The following is a 20,232-nucleotide window of genomic DNA, read 5'->3' on the forward strand; positions in this document are numbered from 1 at the left end:
GGTCTTGGATCGTTTTTGTTGTTGTTTTGCTGCCTTGCCCTAAAGTGCATTGAGTGTTAAAAAATCTACAGTAATTAATGTAATTATGCAATTTGTACTTATATACTTTATATTCATACATTTGTCGCTACTCTGGACATCTGTGATAAAGAGTTCATAGCTCATCGGATTCCTCCAGTCTAAATAAATATTCTGATAAATCAAGTTAAAAATTTTGAACACTGTGGTGTTGTTCCGTTTGCTGTGTTATTCTACGCTGTTGGAAAGTCCCGTGCTTTGCTGCACTATGCTATGCAGTGCAGTACACGGCTATTTCAGCGCCGCGTGCGCTCTCACCCCGTGCTCTCGTCCTCGGCGCGTGCCGTGCGGTCGCGCCAGGCGTACAGGAGCCGGGCGGCGCTGCTCTGCTGCACATCCAGTGGCTGTTTGTGCTTGTGCAGCAGCTCCAGGTAGGAGTCCTCGGTGAACACCGGCTTGTGGTAGCGCTGAGACACACACACAGACGCACACAGGGAGAGAGAGGGAGATGGAACCACGCAAGTAGTGACAGCGGCAGCAATAATTACCAGGGTTGTTAAAACGATCATCGGTTAACTGGTAATTGTTTTCAGCATCAATTACCAGTTCTGAAAGTCGGTAACCAATGTTTCCTGTGGGAATTTTCATCGCGAATGCACTAATTAGGATGCATGAACATTAAAACGGTACGGCGGGCCCGAGTCACCACATTGAACATAAATCGGCATTTTGAGACCCCCTCCACTGCCACTGTGTAGCATATTATTACGTTTCAGGGACTCTATGAGATGATAGGACAATAGTCTACACACATTACACCATGAACTATATCACTTCGTTGATCTAGTAAAAAAGATAAATATATTCTTTATTTATTGCTTGAGGACTTGTAACGGAATAAACAATATTTTTGGAGAGGTGGGAAAACTGTCCCGATCGAGAGTGAGAATGGTGGATTTGCTTACAAAGATAGGCTTGCAACTTGCTCACTGGTGGAGCCAGTGGGGGGTGGGGTGGCACGTGCCCCCCCAATGATCCGATCGGCATTTTGCGACCTTCACTGCCACTTTGTAGCATATTATTACGTGTCAGGGACTCTATGAGATGATAGGACAATAGTCCGAGTCCATAATTGGTAATAAGTAACGGCAAAGCAGTTATAAGTGACTCACAGAATTGTGCGCAGTTGCGTATACAGGACACGACTTCCCTGAAGGCATCAACACCTTCAGCGAGCGCGAAGCCGATCACACAACGCGGTTCGAACTCGACCCTCGATCGATGGCTGCGCCATCGCCGCACACGCGTCAAATAAAGACCAAAGGACAAGTCCTTACTTACTAACACTACCTTTTTCATTGCTGGAGGGGTTGCCCCCCCCCCCCCACCTGAAAATCCTGGCTCAGCCATTGCCCACGCGCCACTCACCTTGAGGGCCACAGTTCGGCTCTGGTCCCACCACAAGCTGCAGGAGGTTGGGTCGGCCCAGCGCCTTGGTGAGCAGGTCGGCGCGGACGCGGTCGTACACGTACAGCAGGTAGTGCGTGTCGGCACGCGCATAGTGCAGCATGTCTGGCAGGAGAGGCCTGTGTGTGTGTGGCGTGCATACGTGGAAGTGTGCAAGTGTTTGTGTGCGTGTGTATGCAATTGTGAGTGTGTATGTGTTTGTGTGTGAGTGTGTGCATGCGAGTGTGTATGAGACGCAGATATTAAAGTACCGCAACATTTATCTGTTGACCCATGTTTCATTTCCGGTGAAGGCTAACATCATTTGGGAGTGATATAGTAACCAGTATTGGATCTCCCCCAAGACTGACTGGGCCTTAAATGAGTACCTAGTATAAGATATGAACATCAGCACTGGGGAAACAAAGGAGGTCAGGCATGATGCTTACCACATTACCCTCAAACATTGTGACAGCCTTAATAGGGGCTCGCTTAGATAACTTGAGGAGGGGGGGGGGGGGGGTGAAAGTGCTTCATATGTACTGTTCTATGAACCCAGTGATGGGACTTCAATTCCTCACCCTGGCCAACTAGATTCAGCAGTCTATTCAGGCGACACGGGGGATCTTTGTCCTTGTGTGTGAATGTGTAAGCAGTAGAGTATCGGCTAGCACCCTGTGCTATGAACCTGGTGAAACGAGTTCGATTTCTACTCACGGCCAACACCTGTGACAATTATCTGAACCGGTCCCGGCCCTCCACTAGCTCGACTCAGCCTCAAATGAGTACCTGGTGTAGCGGTGTGTAAACATCACCACTGGGGAGACAAAGGCGGCCGTGCATGCTACTGGCCACCCACCCCCTCCTTCACAGCACTTTCCCCAACAATTAGTTGAGGCTATACAGGGGATCTTTGCCTTTGTTTTTGTACGTGTGTACAAGTTAGCCCGTGCATGCGCGCGCGTATGCAGAGGTTCGAGCAAGTGCGGCGTGCGTACCGGATGCGCCAGTCAGCCAGCTGGTACTGCTTGTCGGTAGACAGGCTGCAGTAGTGCATGAGGAGGTGGGCGAGCGAGTTTCTGGCGAGGCCGAGGGAGCGCGCCGCTGGGTGCGTGTCGAACAGGCCCACCACGTACAGGCCCAGGTCACGTTGCAGCCACTCAATGTCCGAGTCCGCTCCGTGGAAAACCTGCGCCCCCGCCACACCGCAGCGTCAATCACCACGTCACCGTGGCAATCACTGTGCCACTGCGTTGCCGCGTCAAGCACCACGCCTCTCACGTGGCCGGTGCTCAAGATATGGTTACAACGTCCCAAGTAACCATCGTCGCCGCCGCTGTCAACAAGGCATGGCTGCAGCCAGCCCCCCTTAATTGCTTCCTTTCTCTATTTCCCTTGCTCGGTCCGACCTGCGCCCTCCTATTCTTTGGTCCTTTCGGTAAAGTCACCACCACGTAGAAGGGAAGCAATAAAATAATAAAAATATAAAACAATTAAATTATCACGACGTTTCGACTGCAACAGAAGCAATCATCATCAGGTGTGAAAACCACAGCAAGAAATTTATTGTTTTATATTTTTATTATTTAATTGTTGCCCTTCTACGTGACTTTACCGAAAGAACCAAGAATATCAATCCCTGCAGTCACGAAAGCTTTAAATAAAAATAAAAATTCTGCTCCCTCCTGTTCTCCCCGTGTAATTCTGCGCCCCGAGATGTTTGTTACGCTTTAGGTGCAATACAAGTGCAATTTATTGTTGTAAACATTCACCCAATGGCATTCATATCGAGTGTGCAGGCAGTGCAATGATACATTGGCAGCAAGCTGGAGGGACCCAGGCGTCGTGCTACAAAGTCGGCGAGGGAGAGGGATGTCTTTCTCCTTGTTTTGCTGTCTCACTCGATTATTTTGTTTATGCATGTCTACGTGCACGCGTGCCTCTCACCTTGACAATGTTGGGGTTGGTGAAGGCCTCGTTGAGGATGTGCAGGTCGTCGCGCAGCATCAGTGTGTCGATAATGAAGTCCTCTTCGCGCGTCGAGATTTGCATGAGGCAGGTGATGCCCAGGAAGGAACGGTATGAGTGATGCTACGGGGCCACGCACAGGAATAGCCGCTCAACGGTGGGCGGACAAACAAGAGTAGAAGAGGCAGATAGGCGGTCGAGCGGGACGAAAGCACACAGACGGCACAACCCAACAAACCAACCGCACATCACAACTCGATATTATACGACCACACACGTCACACACACATGCTGGCACGCACCCAGACAACAAACACAGATCCCCCGTAGAGCTTTAACAGACTGTTGGGGCAAGTGCTGTTAGAGAGCACCTATGAAGGCCGAAACGGCACACGAGGGGTTGGGTGGCCAGCACCACGCCCGGCCGCCTTTGTCTCCCAAGCGGCAATGTTTTTAAACATCGCACCAGGTACTCAATTGAGGCCGAGTCAAACTAGGGGAGGCCCAGGACCGGTTCAGATAATTGTGCTCTCGCACAGTCGGCGTTTCGACTGCAACACAAGCAATCATCATCAGGTGTGAAAACCACAGCAAGAAATTTATTGTTTTATATTTTTATTATTTTATTGTTGCCCTTCTACGTGACTTTACCGAAAGAACCAAGAATATCAATCCCTGCAGTCACGAAAGCTTTAAATAAAATAAAAAATTCTGCTCCCTCCTGTTCTCCCCGTGTAATTCTGCGCCCCGAGATGTTTGTTACGCTTTAGGTGCAATACAAGTGCAATTTATTGTTGTAAACATTCACCCAATGGCATTCATATCGAGTGTGCAGGCAGTGCAATGATACATTGGCAGCAAGCTGGAGGGACCCAGGCGTCGTGCTACAAAGTCGGCGAGGGAGAGGGATGTCTCTCTCCTTGTTTTGCTGTCTCACTCGATTATTTTGTTTATGCATGTCTACGTGCACGCGTGCCTCTCACCTTGACAATGTTGGGGTTGGTGAAGGCCTCGTTGAGGATGTGCAGGTCGTCGCGCAGCATCAGTGTGTCGATAATGAAGTCCTCTTCGCGCGTCGAGATTTGCATGAGGCAGGTGATGCCCAGGAAGGAACGGTATGAGTGATGCTACGGGGCCACGCACAGGAATAGCCGCTCAACGGTGGGCGGACAAACAAGAGTAGAAGAGGCAGATAGGCGGTCGAGCGGGACGAAAGCACACAGACGGCACAACCCAACAAACCAACCGCATATCACAACTCGATATTATACGACCACACACGTCACACACACATGCTGGCACGCACCCAGACAACAAACACAGATCCCCCGTAGAGCTTTAACAGACTGTTGGGACAAGTGCTGTTAGAGAGCACCTATGAAGGCCGAAACGGCACACGAGGGGTTGGGTGGTCAGCACCACGCCCGGCCGCCTTTGTCTCCCAAGCGGCAATGTTTTTAAACATCGCACCAGGTACTCAATTGAGGCCGAGTCAAACTAGGGGAGGCCCAGGACCGGTTCAGATAATTGTGCTCTCGCACAGTCGGTACGGCGACCGGCTCCTCTTGAGGGCGCTCCACCTTCATCTTCTTCTCCGCTGCAGACACGGGGATCCGTCACTCATGGCGCGTGCGTGCAGTAGTGTGCTGGTTAATGCACTGCAAACCCAGTGACCTGATTTCAATTCCCGCTTGTGATCAACAGCAATGGCAAATATTTGATAAAGTCCTGGGCCTCCCCGAGGTCGACGGAGCCTTAAATGAGTACCGGGCACGATGTGTAATCATCAGTGCTGGGGAAACAAAGGCAGCCGAGCCTGGTGTTGACTACCCACCCCTCGTGTAATCCTGGATCTTCAGAGACGCTTGCTAACAGCACTTGCCCCAAGTCTGTTAAAGGTGATGCGATTTTTGTTTTTGTCGTGTGTTTGTGAGCCACGCCTCGACTTCTGTACGTGTCTGCATGTGTGTGTGTGCACATGCACGTGCAAGTGTTTGCGACTGCTGGATTAGTGCATGTCTCTGTGTTCATGGTGTGTGTGTGTGTGCCTTCACCGTGTTTGGCTTTTGCAGGCTGTGCAGAGCTCTTCTTTGGTTTCTCTGGCGTTTTCATCAGTTTCCAGCGACTACAGATCTACAGAGACGGATGAGATAGCACTCAACGGGTTCTTATCACTCACTCAGTCAACTACTTAAACACTCATTCACTTATTCAGCCACTCAGGTACTCGTTCAACGATTCAACCACTCATGCACTCAACTACACACTCTCACCTACCAAAGCACTCACTCAACCATTCATTCACCCACTCATCTGCTCAAACATGCACTCAAATAACCACATTAATCACCAAACCACTAAAATTCCTCACTCAGCACCCATCCGCACAAGTGGTTTGTGAAATGGAATGATGGAGATGATGATGATGATGGAGATGATGATGTGAGCAAGATGTAGGCACACAACAATCACGTGTTACCTCAAACACTTTTGAGTTAGGATCCAATTTCTTTTCTTGAAATGGCAGAGATTTCCCGTCACTGGATGGTAGATACTGCAAGCACAAGCACATGAACAGATGCACAAGCGAACTTTTTATTTACAACCACTTCAAGTCCCCACGTTTCATGTTTCCAGGATTTGTGTGTCAATGAAAACCGTTTTATCCAAATCCTAAGTGACCCCGTGTCACGTGTGACCCTGTGCTAATATTGTGTCTCCAGCAACATGACAGCAATTTCAGCACAGCTCAGAATGCGACAGCACACAAGAGAACGCACAGAACGCCCCAGCACATGATGGCTAACACAGCAAACACAGCACGGTACAGAAAGCTACAGCACACGAGATCACACACAGTGCTTTCGCCAGCAGTGTGGGAGATGAGACATGGGTTGGTTGTGGTCGTGTGAGGATGTTGGGCTCACGTCAAACAGGGTGAGGACCGGGCGCGTGGCAGGCACCGCCCTCCGTGCTCCCTCCACTGCACCACACAAAGACAAAAGTCAAAGATCCTCAATATAGCTTTGAAAAGACTTTTAGGGCAAGTGCTGTTAGCGAGCATCTACGAAGGTCAGCACAGAACACGAAGGGGATGGGAGGACCAACACTACACCCAGCCACCTTTGTCTCCCCAGTGCTGATGCTTTACACGCACTGAGTACTCATTTAAGGCTGAATTAATCTAAGGGAGCCCCAGGACCGGTTTAGATATTCGTCACCGGTGTTGGCCATAAGCAGCAATCGAACTTGGGTCGCCAGGTTAATAGTGCAGCACGCTAACCAGCTAAACTACTGCTGTTCGTCGTGACCGGGAATGGAACTTAGGCCATCAGGATCGTGCCACTACACACTACCACTGCACAGCCGCTCTCTAGTGACATACAGACATACGCTAGCACAGAAGATGCACAGAGATACAGACTGAACAATACACACGTGAACACACACACCCACACACGCGCAATAATATACAGGGCCACACACCTGTTGCAACCGCTGATACACAAGACATACGCATGCAGACAGGCAAATAAAGACACGTTAACAGAGATACAGGAATGAATACACACACATGAATGGAAATGCACGCAATTGAACACATAGACACAAAGATAGTCACAGAAATAATACGCACATACAAGCAGCAGCCAAAGAAGGGTCATTGCTTAAAAATCACCTATTATGTAAGTTTTACTTTTAGGACAATGTTATTGAAAAGTATTTTGTTATTTTTGCTTGTGCCCCACTGTAAATGCAGTCAGGACATTATTTGTTATTTATTTCACTAAATTATGTTTAATTTGTACACAGAACATGGCAATTATTCGTATGATTACTACTCAAATTATGAGTATGATATTAAAAAAAACAGCACAGTATTTTTCATGTCAATAAAATGAAATCTACTCGTGACAGGCTAGGTGTACTCATCACTGTCACAAATAAAAAATATATAATCCATATCATGAGCTTTGCCGATATAACCAGCACAAATAAGTGTGAGCTACCTTCAGTACCGTGCCTTGTGATTGGCTGCCTATCGTCCAATGATAAGCCATCATGAGGACAGAAGAGAGGATTTTCCAATCGCTGTCAAAACACAGAAGAAAATTGATTGAACAATCAGTGCCACACTAGGGTGGGCATACAAATGATACCATTAATGTCACCTTTGAGGGATTGAAACATCTAGATTGTACTTTCAGGGTCAGGCCATGAACCAACAAAATCACACAGGGGTGTCAACCTACACAACAATTGGAACATTATTCACACTAAGGATGGACATGAACTGAGCTCCTCATTGTCACGACGGTTTGGGGACGTGGAATTAAAAAAAAGAACTACAAATGAGAGTTCTGTGCCGGATGAGAAAATGAGATGTAGAGTTTATAATCGCAAGTAAAGAGGGCATTTGTGTGATGAGTTTTGGTCTCTGGTCACCTCTGTCCGGGTGATGAATGTTCTCGATGGAGCCTTGATGGGCGTTTCGCTCTGCGGGAACAGCAGCAAAGATTATTAAACAAACGCAACATTTACTGCAACGAGTCATTATTTTTGCAGTCACTTGTGCCTGGTTGTGACCATCAACTCGCTACATTTGTGAACGTCGTTTAACCACGGGTGGCTGAAACTCCCAAGATCCAAAACCTAGGATCTTAGCCGGGTGGTGTTGGTGGCGAAGTCCTGTAACCCAGCGCTATGGAGGCAACAAGGGTGGGTGGATCACACAAATGTTGTTAAACTCCCTTCCCGTTGCTTTTCAAGTGTCATAGCATGGCCTGCCAGAAGGGGGTACAGCAAAGGTTGACTTCATCTGTTCGTTCTGTATGGGATCGACTGTTGGGTTTTCTCCAGGAACCCCGGTTCCCTTCCATATGTAAACACTCATTAATTGGTTTATAACACCTTCATATATAGACGACCACAAAGCTTGGGGGGAAATTTGGCACGGGCTCACCGCCTGGTAGCCTTTCCCGCTCGTCTGTGGTTCCTCCTCACGCCTCTGAGTCGTTCTCTCGCTTCGAGTGAGCGAATAATGTGCAGTGTGTCACAAGTAAAAAAAATATTATTGAAGCAGTGCAGGATCAATGTGTTTGACCCAGTATTGGCCCCAGGAGCCATCCAGTCACCACCTATATTAAATCCATACTCTTTGGTTCTTTCGGTAAAGTCAGGTAGGTAGAAAAACAATAGATCACGACGTTTCGATCGCAACACAAGCAATCGTCATCAGGTGGGAGAACCACACCAACTGCTGTCTTCAGCAGTTGGTGAGGTTGTCCCACTGCTGTCTTCAGCAGTTGGTGTGGTTGTCCCACCTGATGACAATTACTTGTGTTGCGATCGAAACGTCGTGATCTATTATTTTTCTACCTACGTGACTTTACCGAAAGAACCAAAAGAGTATGGATTCCTGCAGTCACGAAAGCTTCAAATCAAGATTATATTAAATGTTTGATTATATTTATTTATGAACATTCTGCCTCTGACCACTCGCTATCCCTCTCCCCCTATGACTTTCAGTCTCTGTCTCCCACTCTCTTTTGTCTCTGTTCTCGTTCTCCGACTCTCTTGCCCTATCTATCCTTCATCCGTATCTCAACCCTGGCCGTCCATTATGAACCCCTCGCTGCTCCACCGAGCCGCCTCCGCTTCTGCGCTCACCTTGATGAGCGGGACGAGGCGTGCCTGCTTGACGAGCTGCCACAGCTCATTGGCGTTCTGCCTCACGAGGGGCGGCACCGGATTGCAGCACGCGAGCACGCCCTGCAGCTCCCTGCGTCGGCAACGACGATGTCAACATGTTAGAGCAGCGACACACGTCACAACACAGCGCCAGAGCAATGCAACATCACGGCAAAACCACGTCACAGCAACAACACAATCTCACAGAAACAGCACAACGTTACAACAAGCCAGCACTCCCTCTCTGTCTTGCATCAAACAGCAATGGCGTGGACTAGGGTGCATATAACTGTTGATACTGGCAAAAGCATATCCGTTCAAGATGGCGTACATATATCCTATTCATGCTGGTGTACATACGCATATTGTTCATTCTGGCGTACGTGCATATAGGCAGCTCAGGTTACTCTATGTATGTATAGCCTGTTCATCCTGGCGTACGTATGTATATTGTGTTCAGGCTGGGATACGTACGTAAAGCCTGTCTTGTCTGGCGCACGTATATATAGCCTGGTCATTATCAGAATCATACTAACCAATGCTATTACCACAATGCAACCTTCATCATCACCATCATATTATCACCATATCCATATCATCACCAGCATCCAGATTACCATCCATATCAAAACATTATGAGTGGCACCACCATCAACACTATTACTACCACTCTCACTACCAGCACAATCATAAGCCACCACCACTATTACCAACAACAAGAACAGGCGCCATATGCCAATAAGTGGTGGTGACATCACCACGGCGGTTGTCCCAGACCAGGTGCACTCCGAAGCCACGTGCAGTGTCGAAGGCTCGCTAACAGGAGCTCACGGAACAGAGCCAGGTGCCATGGGTTGACTGACTGCAATGACTGGGGCAGATGCACCAGCTGTGCACGCGACTGTGCCAACTTGCTGCATTTTAGCCGCCCGGCACTCCGCTCTGTATTGTGAGCATCGCTCCTCTGCCCTTCGTTGTTATTGGAGGGCGAATATTACCACCACTGTCAATACCATCATGGGTATCACTCGCACCACAATCCCAACTGTCCCTGCCACCACCGGCCCCACCACCACCGTGCGCGGCTTACCGAGGCATCTCCTCTGCGATCTTCATGAGCATGTGGTTTGGGAGGACGTATCTGTGACAGCAGGAGCACAACACACACCGGTCAGGCCAGGGCACTATGCACGTCGCAGCAATAACAATAATCACACAGGCCGTACAAGCCCAACAACGCAACAGCTACAGTAATCGTACTACGCAACCATTGACCTACGGCACTGGAATGTGCAGTTTCTACAACTGGTTCAGGATCGCGATCAGGTAAATTAAAAAGTGCTGCGTCGTACACCCCAGTGTTTTACTGTGCTATATTATAAAACACCCGTGTATCGATATTTCCATTTTAATGTGTTATGGTCGAAACATCGTGATAATTTTTATTGTTTTATATATATTTTATTATTTATTGTTTCCCTTCAATGTGACTTTACCAAAAGAGCAAAGAATATGAATTACTGCAGTCACGAAAGTTTTAAATCAAAATTTGGACTGTGTGTTGTTTTGGTGCGGTCTTGGATCGTTTTTGTTGTTGTTTTGCTGCCATGCACTAGAGTGCATTGAGTGTTAAAAAATCTACAGTAATTAATGTAATTATGCAATTTGTACTTATATGCTTTATATTCATACATTTTTCGCTACTCTGGACATCTGTGATAAAGAGTTCATAGCTCATCGGATTCCTCCAGTTTAAATAAATATTCTGTTAAATCAAGATAAATATTTTGAACGCTGTGGTGTTGTTCCCTTTGCTGTGTTATTCTACGCTGTCGGAAAGTCCCGTGCTTTGCTGCACTATGCTATGCAGTGCAGTACACGGCTATTTCAGCGCCGCGGGCGCTCTCACCCCGTGCTCTCGTCCTCGGTGCGTGCCGTGCGGTCGCGCCAGGCGTACAGGAGCCGGGCGGCGCTGCTCTGCTGCACATCCAGTGGCTGCTTGTGCTTGTGCAGCAGCTCCAGGTAGGAGTCTTCGGTGAACACCGGCTTGTGGTAGCACTGAGACACACACACACGCACACAGGGAGAGAGAGGGAGATGGAACCACGCAAGTAGTGACAGCGGCAGCAATAATTACCAGGGTTGTTAAAACGATCATCGGTTAACTGGCAATTGTTTTCAGCATCAATTACCAGTTCTGAAAGTCGGTAACCAATGTTTCCAGTGGGAATTTTTATCGCGAATGCACTAATTAGGATGCATGAACATTAAAACGGTACGGCGGGCCCGAGTCACCACATTGAACATAAATCGGCATTTTGCGACCCCCTCCACTGCCACTGTGTAGCATATTATTACGTTCCAGGGACTCTATGAGATGATAGGACAATAGTCTACACACATTACACCATGAACCATATCACTTCGTTGATCTAGTTAAAAAGATAAATATATTCTTTGATTATTGCTCGAGGCCTTTTAAGGGAATAAACAATATTTTTGGAGGGGTGGGAAAACTTTCCCGATCAAGAGTGAGAGTGGTGGATTTGCTTACAAAGATAGGCTTGTAACTTGCTCACTGGTGGAGCCAGTGGGGGGTGGGGTGTCACGTGCCCCCCCAATGATCCGATCGAAATCCCTAATTTAGATCGGATCATTGGGGTTTATTGGTAATAAATCGGCATTTTGCGACCCCCACTGCCACTGTGTAGCATATTATTACGTGCCAGGGACTCGATGAGATGATAGGACAATAGTCGGAGTCCATAATTGGCAATAAGTAACGGCAAAGCAGTTATAAGTGACTCACAGAATTGTGCACAGTCGCGTATACAGGACACGACTTCCCTGAAGGCATCAACACCTTCAGCGAGCGCAATGCCGATCACACAACGCGGTTCGAACTCGACCCTCGATCGATGGCTGCGCCATCGCCGCACTACGCGTCAAATAAAAACCAAGGAACAAGTCCTTACTTACTAACACTATCTTTTTTCATTGCTGGAGGGGTTGCCCCCCTCCACCTGAAAATCCTGGCTCAGCCATTGCCCACGCACCACTCACCTTGAGTGCCACAGTTCGGCTCTGGTCCCACACAAGCTGCAGGAGGTTGGGTCGGCCCAGCGCCTTGGTGAGCAGGTCGGCGCGGACGCGGTCGTACACGTACAGCAGGTAGTGCGTGTCGGCACGCGCATAGTGCAGCATGTCTGGCAGGAGAGGCCTGTGTCTGTGTGCGTGCATACGTGGATGTGTGCAAGTGTTGGTGTGCGTGTGTATGCAATTGTGAGTGTGTATGTGTTTGTTTGTGCGTGTGTGCATGCGAGTGTGTATGAGACGCAGATGTTAATGTCCTGCAACATTTATCTGTTGACCCATGTTTCATTTCCGGTGAAGGCTAACATCATTTGGGAGTGATATAAAAACCAGTATCGGACCTGGGCCTTAAATGAGCACCTAGTATAAGATATGAACATCAGCACTGGGGAAACAAAGGAGGTCAGGCATGATGCTAACCACATTACCCTCTCAAACATTGTGCCAGCCTTAATAGGGGCTCGCTAAGATAACTTGAGTGGGGAGGGGGGGTGAAAGTGCTTCATATGTGCTGTTCTATGAACCCAGTGATGGTACTTCAATTCCTCACCCTGGCCAACTAGATTCAGCAGTCTATTCAGGCGACACGGGGGATCTTTGTCCTTGTGTGTGAATGTGTAAGCAGTAGAGTATCGGCTAGCACCCTGTGCTATGAACCTGGTGAAACGAGTTCGATTTCTACTCACGGCCAACACCTGTGACAATTATCTGAACCGGCCCCGGGCCTCCACTAGCTCGACTCAGCCTTAGTTGAGGCTATACAGGGGATCTTTGCCTTTGTTTTTGTAAGTGTGTACAAGTTAGCCCGTGCATGCGCGCGCGTATGCAGAGGTTCGAGCAAGTGCGGTGTGCGTACCGGATGCGCCAGTCAGCCAGCTGGTACTGCTTGTCAGTAGACAGGCTGCAGTAGTGCATGAGGAGGTGGGCGAGCGAGTTTCTGGCAAGGCCGAGGGAGCGCGCCGCTGGGTGCGTGTCGAACAGGCCCACCACGTACAGGCCCAGGTCACGTTGCAGCCACTCAATGTCCGAGTCCGCTCCGTGGAAAACCTGCGCCCCCGCCACACCGCAGCGTCAATCACCACGTCACCGTGGCAACAATCACTGCGCCACTGCGTCGCCGCGTCAAGCACCACGCCTCTCACGTGGCCGGTGCTCAAGATATGGTTACAACGTCCCTAGTAACCATCGTCGCCGCCGCCGCTGTCAACAAGGCATGGCTGCAGCCAGCCCCCCTTAATTGCTTCCTTTCTCTATTTCCCTTGCTCGCTCCGACATGCTCCCTCCTATTCTTTGGTCCTTTCGGTAAAGTCACCACCACGTAGAAGGGAAGCAATAAAATAATACAAATATAAAACAATAAAATTCTCACGACGTTTCGACTGCAACACAAGCAATCATCATCAGGAGTGAAAACCACAGCAAGAATTTTATTGTTTTATATTTTTATTATTTTATTGTTGCCCTTCTACGTGGTGACTTTACCGAAAGAACCAAGAAGATCAATCCCTGCAGTCACGAAAGTTTTAAATAAAATAAAAAATTCTGCTCCCTCCTGTTCTCCCCGTGTAATTCTGCGCCCCAAGATGTTTGTTACGCTTTAGGTGCAATACAAGTGCAATTTATTGTTGTAAACATTCACCCAATGGCATTCATATCGAGTGTGCAGGCAGTGCAATGATACATTGGCAGCAAGCTGGAGGGACCCAGGCGTCGTGCTACAAAGTCGGCGAGGGAGAGGGATGTCTCTCTCCTTGTTTTGCTGTCTCACTCGATTATTTTGTTTATGCATGTCTACGTGCACGCGTGCCTCTCACCTTGACAATGTTGGGGTTGGTGAAGGCCTCGTTGAGGATGTGCAGGTCGTCGCGCAGCATCAGTGTGTCGATAATGAAGTCCTCTTCGCGCGTCGAGATTTGCATGAGGCAGGTGATGCCCAGGAAGGAACGGTATGAGTGATGCTACGGGGCCACGCACAGGAATAGCCGCTCAACGGTGGGCGGACAAACAAGAGTAGAAGAGGCAGATAGGCGGTCGAGTGGGACAAAAGCACACAGACGGCACAACCCAACAAACCAACCGCACATCACAACTCGATATTATACGACCACACACGTCACACAGACATGCTGGCACGCACCCAGACAACAAACACAGATCCCCCATAGAGCTTTAACAGACTGTTGGGACAAGTGCTGTTAGAGAGCACCTATGAAGGCCGAAACGGCACACGAGGGGTTGGGTGGCCAGCACCACGCCCGGCCGCCTTTGTCTCCCAAGCGTCAATGTTTTTAAACATCGCACCAGGTACTCAATTGAGGCCGAGTCAAACTAGGGGAGGCCCAGGACCGGTTCAGATAATTGTGCTCTCGCACAGTCGGTACGGCGACCGGCTCCTCTTGAGGGCGCTCCACCTTCATCTTCTTCTCCGCTGCAGACACGGGGATCCATCACTCATGGCGCGTGCGTGCAGTAGTGTGCTGGTTAATGCACTGCAAACCCAGTGACCTGATTTCAATTCCCGCTTGCGATCAACAGCAATGGCAAATATTTGATCAAGTCCTGGGCCTCCCCGAGGTCGACGGAGCCTTAAATGAGTACCGGGCACGATGTGTAATCATCAGTGCTGGGGAAACAAAGGCAGCCGAGCCTGGTGTTGACTACCCACCCCTCGTGTAATCCTGGATCTTCAGAGACACTTGCTAACAGCACTTGCCCCAAGTCTGTTAAAGGTGATACGATTTTTGTTTTTGTCGTGTGTGTGTGAGCAACGCCTCGACTTCTGTACGTGTTTGCATGTGTGTGTGTGTGCACATGCACGTGCAAGTGTTTGCGACTGCTGGATTAGTGCATGTCTCTGTGTTCATGGTGTGTGTGTGCCTTCACCGTGTTTGGCTTTTGCAGGCTGTGCAGAGCTCTTCTTTGGTTTCTCTGGCGCTTTCATCAGTTTCCAGCGACTACAGATCTACAGAGACGGATGAGATAGCACTCAACGGGTTCTCATCACTCACTCAGTCAACTACTTAAACACTCATTCACTTACTCAGCCACTCAGGTACTCGTTCAACGATCCAACCACTCATGCGCTCAACTACACTCTCTCACCTACCCAAGCACTCACTCAACCATTCATTCACCCACTCATCTGCTCAAACATGCACTCAAATAACCACATTAATCACCAAACCACTAAAATTCCTCACTCAGCACCCATCCGCACAAGTGGTTTGTGAAATGGAATGATGGAGATAATGATGATGATGGAGATGTGAGCAAGATGTTAGCACACAACAATCACGTGTTACCTCAAACACTTTTGAGTTAGGATCCAATTTCTTTTCTTGAAATGGCAGAGATTTCCCGTCACTGGATGGTAGATACTGCAAGCACAAGCACATGAACAGATGCACAAGCGAACTAGGACACACGCGCAAGGAAACAAACACACGACCCTGTGCATGTCCTCTTTTTATTTTCAACCACTTCAAGTCCCCACGTCTTCATGTTTCCAGGATTTCTGCGTCAATGAAGACCGTTTTATCCAAATTCTAAGTGACCCCGTGTTACGTGTGACCCTGTGCTAATATTGTGTCTCTATGCCTCCTATCTGTCTCTCATTTACCATGCCTCCTGTGTGTTCCCCACGTCCCTAAGTCACTTGTATCGCTGCATTGTCTTGGTGTCCTTGTAATTCCCGTGTCTCAAAGTCCATGTATCTCCTTGGCACTCAACTACCCCTGTGCCTCCACATGTCCCTGTCTCCCCATGTCTCACCATGCCAAAGGGGTTGACGAACGTCTGCAGGACACGCGCTGCCTTCATCTGGGACGTGGAGCTCTGAGCAGTGCGAGCCTCGTTCTGCTGCTCTTCGCTGTCCTGCACACCACAGCAGAGCGCTACAGCACATCGCAGCGCACTACAGCAACATGACAGCAATTTCAGCACAGCTCAGAATGCGACAGCACACAAGAGAACGCACAGAACGCCCCAGCACATGATGGCTAACACAGCAAACACAGCACGGTACAGAAAGCTACAGCACACGAGATCACACACACAGTGCTTTCGCCAGCGGTGTGGGAGATGAGACATGGGTTGGTTGTGGTCGTGTGAGGATGGTGGGCTCACGTAAATCAGGGTGAGGACCGGGTGCGTGGCAGGCACCGTCCTCCGTGCTCCCTCCACTGCACCACACAAAGACAAAAGTCAAAGATCCTCAATATAGCCTTGAAAAGACTTTCAGGGCAAGTGCTGTTAGCGAGCATCTACGAAGGTCAGCACAGAACACGAAGGGGATAGGAGGACCAACACTACACCCAGCCACCTTTGTCTCCCCAGTGCTGATGCTTTACACACACCGAGTACTCATTTAAGGCTGAATTAATCTAAGGGAGCCCCAGGACCGGTTTAGATATTCGTCACCGGTGTTGGCCATAAGCAGCAATCGAACTTGGGTCGCCAGGTTAATAGTGCAGCACGCTAACCAGCTAAACTACTGCTGTTCGTCGTGACCGGGAATGGAACTTAGGCCATCAGGAACGTGCCACTACACACTACCACTGCACAACCGTTCTCTAGTGACATACAGACATACGCTAGCACAGAAGATGCACAGAGATACAGACTGAACAATACACACGTGAAGACACACACCCACACACGCGCAATAATATACAGGGCCACACACCTGTTGCAACCGCTGACACACAAGACATACGCATGCAGACAGGCAAATAAAGACACGTTAACAGAGACACAGGAATGAATACACACATATGAATGGAAATGCACGCAATTGAACACAGACATAGACACAAAGTGAAATAAATAATACGCACATACACGCAGCAGCCAAAGAAGGGTCATTGCTTAAAACATCACCTATTATGTAAGTTTTACTTTTAGGACAATGTTACTGAAAAGTATTTTGTTATTTTTGCTTGTGCCCCACTGTAAATGCAGTCAGGACATTACTTGTTATTTATTTCACTAAATTACGTTTAATTTGTACACAGAACATGGCAATTATTTGTATGATTACTACTCAAATTATGAGTGTGATATTCAAAAACAGCACAGTATTTTTTTCATGTCAATATAATGAAATCTACTCGTGACAGGCTAGGTGTTCTCATCAACTGTCACGAAAAAAAATATATAATCCATATCATGAGCTTTGCCGATATAACCAGCACAACTAAGTGTGAGCTACCTTCAGTACCGTGCCTTGTGATTGGCTGCCTGTCGTCCAATGATAAGCCATCGTGAGGACAGAAGAGAGGGTTTTCCAATCGCTGTCAAAATACAGAAGAAAATTGATTGAACAATCAGTGCCACACTAGGGTGGGCATACAAATGATACCATTAAGCTCACCTTTGGGGGATTGAAACATCTAGATTGTACTGTCTGGGTCAGGCCATGAACCAACAAAATCACACAGGGGTGTCAACCTACACAACAATCGGAACATTATTCACACGCTAAGGACGGACATGAACTGAGCTCCTCATTGTCACGACGGTTTGGGGACGTGGAATTCAAAAAAAAGAACCACAAATGAAGAGTTCTGTGCCGGATAATGAAAATGAGATGTACAGTTTATAATCGCAAGTAAAGAGGGCATTTGTGTGATGAGTTTTGGTCTCTGGTCACCTCTGTCCGGGTGATGAATGTTCTTGATGGAGCCTTGATGGGCGTTTCGCTCTGCGGGAACAGCAGCAATGATTATTAAACAAACGCAACCTTTACTGCAACGAGTCATTACTTTTGCAGTCACTTGTGCCTGGTTGTGACCATCAACTCGCTACATTTGTGAACGTCGTTTAACCACGGGTGGCTGAAACTCCCAAGATCCAAAACCTAGGATCTTAGCCAGGTGGTGTTGGTGGCGAAGTCCTTTAACCCAGCACTATGGAGGCAACAAGGGTGGGTGGATCACACAAATGTTGTTAAACTCCCTTCCCGTTGCTTTTCAGGTGTCATATCATGGCCTGCTAGAAGGGGGTACAGCAAAGGTTGACTTCATCTATTCGTTCTGTATGGGATCGACTGTTGCCTCCTCGCATGTGTGGGTTTTCTCCAGGAACTCCGGTTCCCTCCCATATGTAAACACTCATTAATTGGTTGATAACACCTTCATATAAAGACGACCACAAAGCTTGGGGGGAAATTTGGCACAGGCTCACCGCCTGGTAGCCTTTCCCGCTCGTCTGTGGTTCCCCCTCACGCCTCTGAGTCGTTCTCTCGCTTCGAGTGAGCGAATAATGTGCAGTGTGTCACAAATTAAAAAATTATTATTGAAGCAGTGCCGGATCATTGTGTTTGACCCAGTATTGGCCCCAGGAGCCACCCAGTCACCACCTATATTAAATCCATACTCTTTGGTTCTTTCGGTAAAGTCAGGTAGGTAGAACAATAATAGATCACGACGTTTCGATCGCAACACAAGCAATCGTCATCAGGTGGGACAACCACACCAACTGCTGTCTTCAGCAGTTGGTGTGGTTGTCCCACTGCTGTCTTCAGCAGTTGGTGTGGTTGTCCCACCTGATGACGATTGCTTGTGTTGCGATCGAAACGTCGTGATCTAATATTTTTCTACCTACGTGACTTTACCGAAAGAACCAAAGAGTATGGATTCCCGCAGTCACGAAAGCTTCAAATCAAGATTATATTAAATGTTTGATTATATTTATTTATGAACATTCTGCCTCTGACCACTCGCTATCCCTCTCCCCCTATGACTTTCAGTCTCTGTCTCCCACTCTTTTGTCTCTGTTCTCGTTCTCCGACTCTCTTGCCCTATCTATCCTTCATCCGTATCTCAACCGTGGCTGTCCATTATGAACCCCTCGCTGCTCCACCGAGCCGCCTCCGCTTCTGCGCTCACCTTGATGAGCGGGACGAGGCGTGCCTGCTTGACGAGCTGCCACAGCTCATTGGCGTTCTGCCTCAAGAGGGGCGGCACCGGATTGCAGCACGCGAGCACGCCCTGCAGCTCCCTGCGTCGGCAACGACGATGTCAACATGTTAGAGCAGCGACACGCGTCACAACACAACGCCAGAGCAATGCAACATCACGGCAAAACCACGTCACAGCAACAACACAATCTCACAGAAACAGCACAACGTTACAACAAGCCAGCACTCCCTCTCTGTCTTGCATCAAACAGCAATGGCATGGACTAGGGTGCATATAGCCGTTGATACTGGCAAAAGCATATCCGTTCAAGATGGCGTACATATATCCTATTCATGCTGGTGTACATACGTATATTGTTCATTCTGGCGTACGTGCGTATAGGCAGCTCAGGAAAGTCTATGAATGTATAGCCTAATAAAGTATTAAAGCTTTCGTGACTGAATAAAATTACTCATTGGTTTTTTCGGTAAAGTCACGTATGTAGAAATACAATACAATTATATTATTTATTGTATTTCTACATACCTGACTTTACCGAAAAAACCAATGAGTATGTATAGCCTGTTCATCCTGGCGTACGTATGTATATTGTGTTCAGGCTGGCATACGTACGTAAAGCCTGTCTTGTCTGGCGTACGTATATATAGCCTGGTCATTATCAGGATCATACTAACCAATGCTATTACCACAATGCAACCTTCATCATCACCAACATACTATCACCATATCCATATCATCACCAGCATCCAGATCACCATCCACATCAAAACATTATGAGTGGCACCACCATCAACACTATCACTACCACTCTCACTACTACCAGCACAATCATCAGCCACCACCACTATTACCAACAACAAGAACAAGCGCCATATGCCAATAAGTGGCGGTGACATCACCATGGCGGTTGTCTCAGGCCAGGTGCACTCCGAAGCCACGTGCAGTGTCGAAGGCTCGTTAACAGGAGCTCACGGAACAGAGCCAGGTGCCATGGGTTGACTGACTGCAATGACTGGGGCAGATGCACCAGCTGTGCACGCGACTGTGCCAACTTGCTGCATTTTAGCCGCCCGGCACTCCGCTCTTTATTGTGAGC

The sequence above is a fragment of the Petromyzon marinus genome, chromosome 46, assembly GCF_048934315.1.
Source record: "Petromyzon marinus isolate PM22_M1 ecotype Great Lakes invasive population chromosome 46, UKy_Petmar_22M1.pri1.0, whole genome shotgun sequence".
NCBI classification, from domain to species: Eukaryota; Metazoa; Chordata; class Hyperoartia; order Petromyzontiformes; family Petromyzontidae; genus Petromyzon; species Petromyzon marinus.